This window comes from Atta cephalotes (assembly GCF_000143395.1).
Source record: "Atta cephalotes unplaced genomic scaffold scaffold00077, whole genome shotgun sequence".
NCBI lineage: Eukaryota > Metazoa > Arthropoda > Insecta > Hymenoptera > Formicidae > Atta > Atta cephalotes.
This window is the reverse complement of record NW_012130141.1, coordinates 791,632-798,378: the sequence shown is the minus strand read 5'-3', so window position 1 is coordinate 798,378 and position 6,747 is coordinate 791,632.

Genomic DNA, 6,747 nt, shown 5'->3' with positions numbered 1-6,747 from the left:
AGCCACGTCGCAATACGATCCGGTCTTTCCAGGTCGCTCGAAATCATTTGATACTTATCAACGCGCTTATTTCTTGTTGGAAAATAATGCAATTAGCGTTAATCGTGCTTTAACGATCGATACTGCGCGATACACGTGCTTTATATGCGATGAAATCACACAATTTTTCCCGATTACAACTTCCGATTAAGACTTCAATCTAATTATGAGCTATTAGTGCAAACATTTATTACATCTGTCCGATTTTCTAATCAATCGAAAATTTCAAGTTGAAACACATACTTACTTTGATCTAAATTTTGTATAAATTCCTTGTTTCTTTCTCTCTATATAAGATATATCATTCTTTATCTTTTGAAAAATGATTATTAAAATCTTTCGATTTAATGTCACATTTGCTGAGAGATTAAGACAGAAAAAGAATATTTAAAAACGTTATGATTGTTATTCATCTTTACTTCAATGTTGTCATGTACAATAACGAGTCATCAAGTGACTCGATAAATAACTTTCTTCTTGGTACTGTAAAATAGCAATGTGCAATTTTATTTTTTTAATATTGCATCAATGCGTTTTCTTTACATCAATCGATTCATCCTACTAAAGTACCGTCGTATTTATTGATTGTCATCCCACAATTTTGCCAAATAACCCTCAATCAACTCAGAATGACATAAGTAGATCATTTGAAAGTATTACATCTAACAAGTGACAGATGGGTCATTTGTGAAATGAGCGCATTTTAGTCATTTTATCTTTAATAAATCTTATCATGCGTTTTCGCAACTAGGTTGAAGACTTTGTACGTGATACACATCCGATATTACTTTACTGGAGCGATACAGAGATTCGTATTCATATCATATTTCATGTAAAATGTGTCATCTGATTCTAAGTTTTATTTCTCTCGTAAGAAAATCGTGTATAATATTATCTGAAGCTAAGAATTAAATAAAAGATCATATTTTGGAAAATAATTTTCAAAAAAATTAAAAATATTGATAAAAGATACGTCTATAAAATACTATTTCTTCTACTATTGATTTTTTTAAAACTTAATAATCTTTGGTCTAATAAGCTTTTATATCAATTATCAAATTTCGTTTCATACATACTTAAATATTCTGTGCAAAGATTTACACAATGTTACTGATTTTTTAATCATTTATATCGTTTTGTAAATATTAGACGAAAGAGAGTTTCTACAAAGTTAATATTTACAAAAATGTATATCTATTTGGCTTTTTGCAGAGAATCGAGAACTCTATATTTACTCGTTTGAATTGGTTGCGCAAAAGGGTGAATATTAACACATTGCATGCCATAGTGTTATTTGATAATGGAATTTTAGGATAGGAATTAAATAGGAATTTTATGTCCGCTCTAGATACAAATTTGTTAGCAATGTTCAATATTTGAAACGTTAGGTAGCATTAAGGCAATATATTATTTTGAATAAAATTTGAAGATAAACAAAATAATTTTTTTTTTATTTAATATGACATACAATGTTGTTTGAATATAAAACAAATGAATAATTCTACCAGTTTCTTAAATTTTAGTACACATAAAAAATGCATTATTCATAATGAAGAAACTGTTTATTAGGTTTCTTTATTAGGTTTTATGATATTTAATTTATGTAATCACTTTTAACAATGTAACTTCAATTATTTAAAATAATTATTTAATATAATAATGTCGTTTTCGTAATTATATAAACAATTAAGATGCTTATGAAGTACGCATATACATATTTTTTTATGTTTTAAAACATATAAGTGCCTATTCAAATAGGAAAACTTATTACTTATCTACTATGCTATGTATTTTATGTAAAAAATTACTTTCATTCTTGCTATTTCAAAATGATGTATTCCTTTAAAATTTCTCTTCTACGAAGACGTAGTACGTTATTAACGAAATCCTTGCGTGCAGGAATAGCGAACTGTCGGCGAACTGAGTGCTCAACATGCGCCGACATCTTCTTTTCTGGTCTTCCAGTAAATTTTATTAGGTTAATGGAAAAGGAGTTTGCCATTTTTCTATTAAATTCTATTTTAAATGATGTTACTGATTTGATTTCTTCGAAAAGGAAAAACTTATTTCCAGAGAAATCGGAGAGATCTAAGCGTGCAAAAATAATAAATAATCTCCACTGCGTTAAACATACCTCACTTTTGTTTTTGTTTTCCTTTGTTTTTAGCTTCCGTAGTTTTATTAGGTAAATTCCGTAGATTTAACGAAATCTTTTCGTGCAAAAATAATAAATTGTCGGAAGCGCTCGGCGTACCAACATCTTTTCTTTTTCGTCTGTGAATTTTAGAACATCGCGGCAGTGCGAAAAATCACGTAGATGAAGCGGGTGCCCGGAACTTTCCTTTACAGGTAGGCTGCAGCTCACGTTGCGCGCGATCACCGAGTGTCTTACTTTGCATTCCGCACGATGCACCACTGCAGCCGCGACGACGTCTACGTGTTTACACGTGCACGCAGCATCGGGTGCTGGATGCAACGTGTACATATATACATGGAGAACAACACGATTCGTGACAACGCGATGCTGCCGACGCTGCAGAAGCGTACGAGCCGCTTCCCCGTCTTCTCCTTCCGTCTCTCGATTTTTTTTCTTTTTTTATTCTGCAACAACCCCGCTTCCCTCAACCTTTTGTTCTTCTCTCCCCGTATCGAGGTCTATCCGCATATTTTTTTCTCTCTCCACACATACGCACATAATACGCATGTGCACTCCATCCTGTCTTCTCTTTTTCGTTGCTGTACGCACTTGCAATTTGATATAAGCGATTCCGAGTAGTATTCATCGTATAAAGAAGTTGTGATGAGTTCTCATGGATATACAAAGAACGAACACCGACATTGGGCAATTGCGTGTAAACAACAATAGTTCCACAACAGCTACGTCGGCATGCGAACTATGTCAACTATCCTTGTAATCTGCGTAGATAATACGTGACCTACGTATATGATACTCCCCCCGTAAGATTTCTTGCCCGTAAGTTCTTTTTTTCATGTTAAGACTTTTGATTTATAATTCTTTCTCTCGAGGTACTGCGACAGATTTATTTATTTTCATGCAGCTGTTTGTATTTTTCATTCATGTTTTTTTTTTCGTAGATAATCTCTAAATTTTACACATCGAACATTATTTTAATATTAGAACATTACGTTTAGTAATAATTACTATTTACTTATTTTTGGAAAATTTATTGACAATTTGATAGTATTTCCTACTTTTGTGTATATTATGAAATTTCAAAGCAGAAAATATTATATTTGTTTATATAATTTACACATGCATATTACTTATGCGCGCGTGAAATTTATAATTTATATTAAAAAAGATATAAATATCGCGACAAAGCGTACACACACGGGAAAATATTAATAACAAAAATAATTTTACGGTATACACGATGCAATTCTGAATGATAATAACGTTTCATTTGACGTATTCTTTCTTCGTAATAATTAATAATTTTTCAACAAGTCCGTTTCAAAATGTGTGCAGCTCTTGATGTTTGCATATTCTATTTGTTATAAATTTTTTTTATAAAAACAACAAATTCGACACATTGAGAAATGTTAGAATATGCGAGATTATCTTTTATACCGTACTATTTATATGCGACTTTTTCTCGAATAGTTTTTACTTAAATAATATAATAAGTCAAATTTTCTACGCTTTGCAACGCGAACTCGGTATATTGGAGCACTCTACTTGATTGAATGTTAATCAAAACCTGCTATTCAGAAATACTGATTTATAGTACATAAGGTTCTTAATACGGTCCAAACTGGATGTCTGGGCGAAACAGTTTCTGTACATAACTCGGTGGTTATAAATCATAGTTAGCGCGTCATGTGAAGCGATAGCTGGGAACCAAGGAGACACACAGATGTGTAAATCTCGATGATACATCATCTGCTGTTTCGTCATATTATTTAGTCTCACATTTGCATAAGTTTCCAATTTCGTATCGAAAACATTTATGACAAAATTCCTTGAATATGTCAACGGTTATTATGTAGAGACATTTATTATTACAAACCATAAGTAATACGTAACAAGTGTCAGTTATGAAACAGATCGAAAGAAGATTGTTCGGAAACTATAACAAAATTATAACAAAACAAATTAAAAATTCTATAGCAAAATTAAATCAAAGAAGACGGAAATATCTTTTTCAATTTCTTAATAAATGAAAATGGGAAACAATAGTCTATATTTCTTTAAAGATTAATCTTACGTATCATTATCTGATATTATTGAATGTGTGTTAAATTTAGAGAAAAGGCAAAAACTATTTTATCCTCATCTTTGTTATTTACAATTTACATCTTAATGGAAATAAAAACAGAAAAGGAAGAGAATGTCAGATGCTTAACATGACGTAAGTTGAGAAATAAAAGAAAAAAACGGCGCGAATGTTTTGTCTATTTGTCACTTTGTCAGCTTTGTCTGCAAAAGTTGGATGTATTGTTGGATGTATAGTCATTTATTCCATTATGACACTAATTTTATATCACACGAATGCCTTCGCGCAACGTAGTAGATGCCACAAATGTCAAAAGAATATAAAGACATCTGAAAAGTGTTGTAAAACGTCTTTTGAATATTTCAGTTAATTTTTGAACTTGTATTTTTAAACGTGATGTTCACCAGAAATATTCTGAACAATTTATAATTAATTTTTCTTGGTGACAGTATCGAGAGAGATAATTATTCATCGCAACTTTTCAACATTATATCCCTTAGCAGCTAAGCCTTAACTTGAAATCATATTAAAGTGAAGTTCAGTTAAAATTAATTAAAAAAATAAAGTGTAATTCACGGAGAGTTTCTCTTTTTCAGCAATTTTCAATTCGGAATGCTGGTGCCGCGATATTTTTGCTAGAAACTTTAATTCGAAATTTATCAGAGAATTTGCGTCATTTAAAATGAGAAAGTAGAGAAAGAATGAGTTGTAACACATTTTTATATGTATAATACAAAATATCTATATTATATATTCATTCCAAGTCTTTTTAATTACTTATAATTTGAGTTGAATTAGAGACGTCTACGACGTTATCTCTGGAACTGGTCTGACCGTAAATTTCACTCAAATCTGTAGTCTTATCTTGCACCATTTCTCCTTATTGCCTCAGAGACGATAGAAATTAGCGCGCAATCGCGGTTACGTAGCCGACAGGCTGAAAGCGAGAAATAGAGAGGAGAGGAGAAGAGAGGAAAGGAGAGGGAGAGGAAAAGGAAGAGAGAGACAGAGAAAGCCGAACGTGAAAGTAATTAGTCGTGCCCATCACCAGTTTCCGGCCATTATATACGATCACGTGTCACGTTTCTCGCGAGCTCGTTCTGTGCGCGGATGAGCATATCGTGGAGCACAAAGAACGACCAGTATATATCGCCACGCAAGATCGATTATGCCGCCTACCGGACTGCCGTCGCCGACTAGTATATCGTAGGGATACGAGCGGGACGCTACGTGGAGACTGACGGTGATATAATGGGGAAGAAAAGGAAGAGTAATAAGAGACGGATAACGGACTCGAGAGAAAAAAAAGAGAAAAAATGAGAGCGAGACACGGAAAGGAATGAACCAAAAACGTGAAGCGATAAAGATAGAGAGTAAGAAGTAAAGGAACACGGAGTACCGGGAGAGGAAGAGGAAGAGGAAAAGGAAAAGAAGGGTTGCTCGAGGTTTCCGTCTTTGCATTGGGTTAGGGTAGGTTAGGTTAAGGGAGAGCGGTACCGGTTGGTACCGGTGCGCGCGGGCGCGAAGGGGAGGAAGGGGATTCGCCTTATAGTCGCGTGACCCGATGATTCACCGAACTTCCCTCTTCGTCTTCTTCGATTCACCATCACCACTGTCATCACCATCACTACCACCATCACCCTTTCGCCACGCCGCGCGCCTCATCGTCGTATGTCCCTACCTACCTACCTACCTACCTACCTGCCCTTCCGTCGCGTCGCTTCGCAATTTCGCATCGACTCGCGCGCTCACGATATCCCTGCGGGCCATTCACGATCGCTTTGCCTGCCGTCTCGTCTTTTCTCGTCACGTTTTTCGTTCACTTCCATCGATTTCCCGCGTTCTTTCGTTCGTTCAACGCGCTCGGGGATCCGTCGTCGTTGAAACTGTCCTCCGCCGGACGATTGGGCCCCGAAGGATTTTATTGCAGTGCTTCTCGTGCCAAGAAATGTGCACGAGATATGTGTCTATGTGCACGTTACAGAGAGGAAAACGACGCCTTTTATTTTACGTTACTAACCTTAGTACACGTGACTTTCTTTCTTTGCATATCCACGTAGCGTGCATTTCTAAAACATGCTCTCTGTTGTGAATTTTTTTAAAATCTTTTTTGAAAAGTACAAATTTTTCTCGATAAAAATGTTTATTAACATCAAAAATTATTAAATTGCTTGTCAATTTACTAAGTGAGATTACTACACTTGATTCTGCTTTTCATGATTGCGTTTCAAGACCTTAAACGATTTCGGCGCTCAGTTTGTAAATAGAATCAGATATGTATAAATTCACACAGAAATATTTAAGCACTAAGATCCGCTTTGACCGAATACAGGAATTTCTCCTATTTAATCATTTTGATAAAATTTAAATATATATATATATATATATATATATATATATATATATATTATATTACTATATACTAATAAATTAACAAAGAAGAAGAATTAGAATAAATTACCAAGAAAAC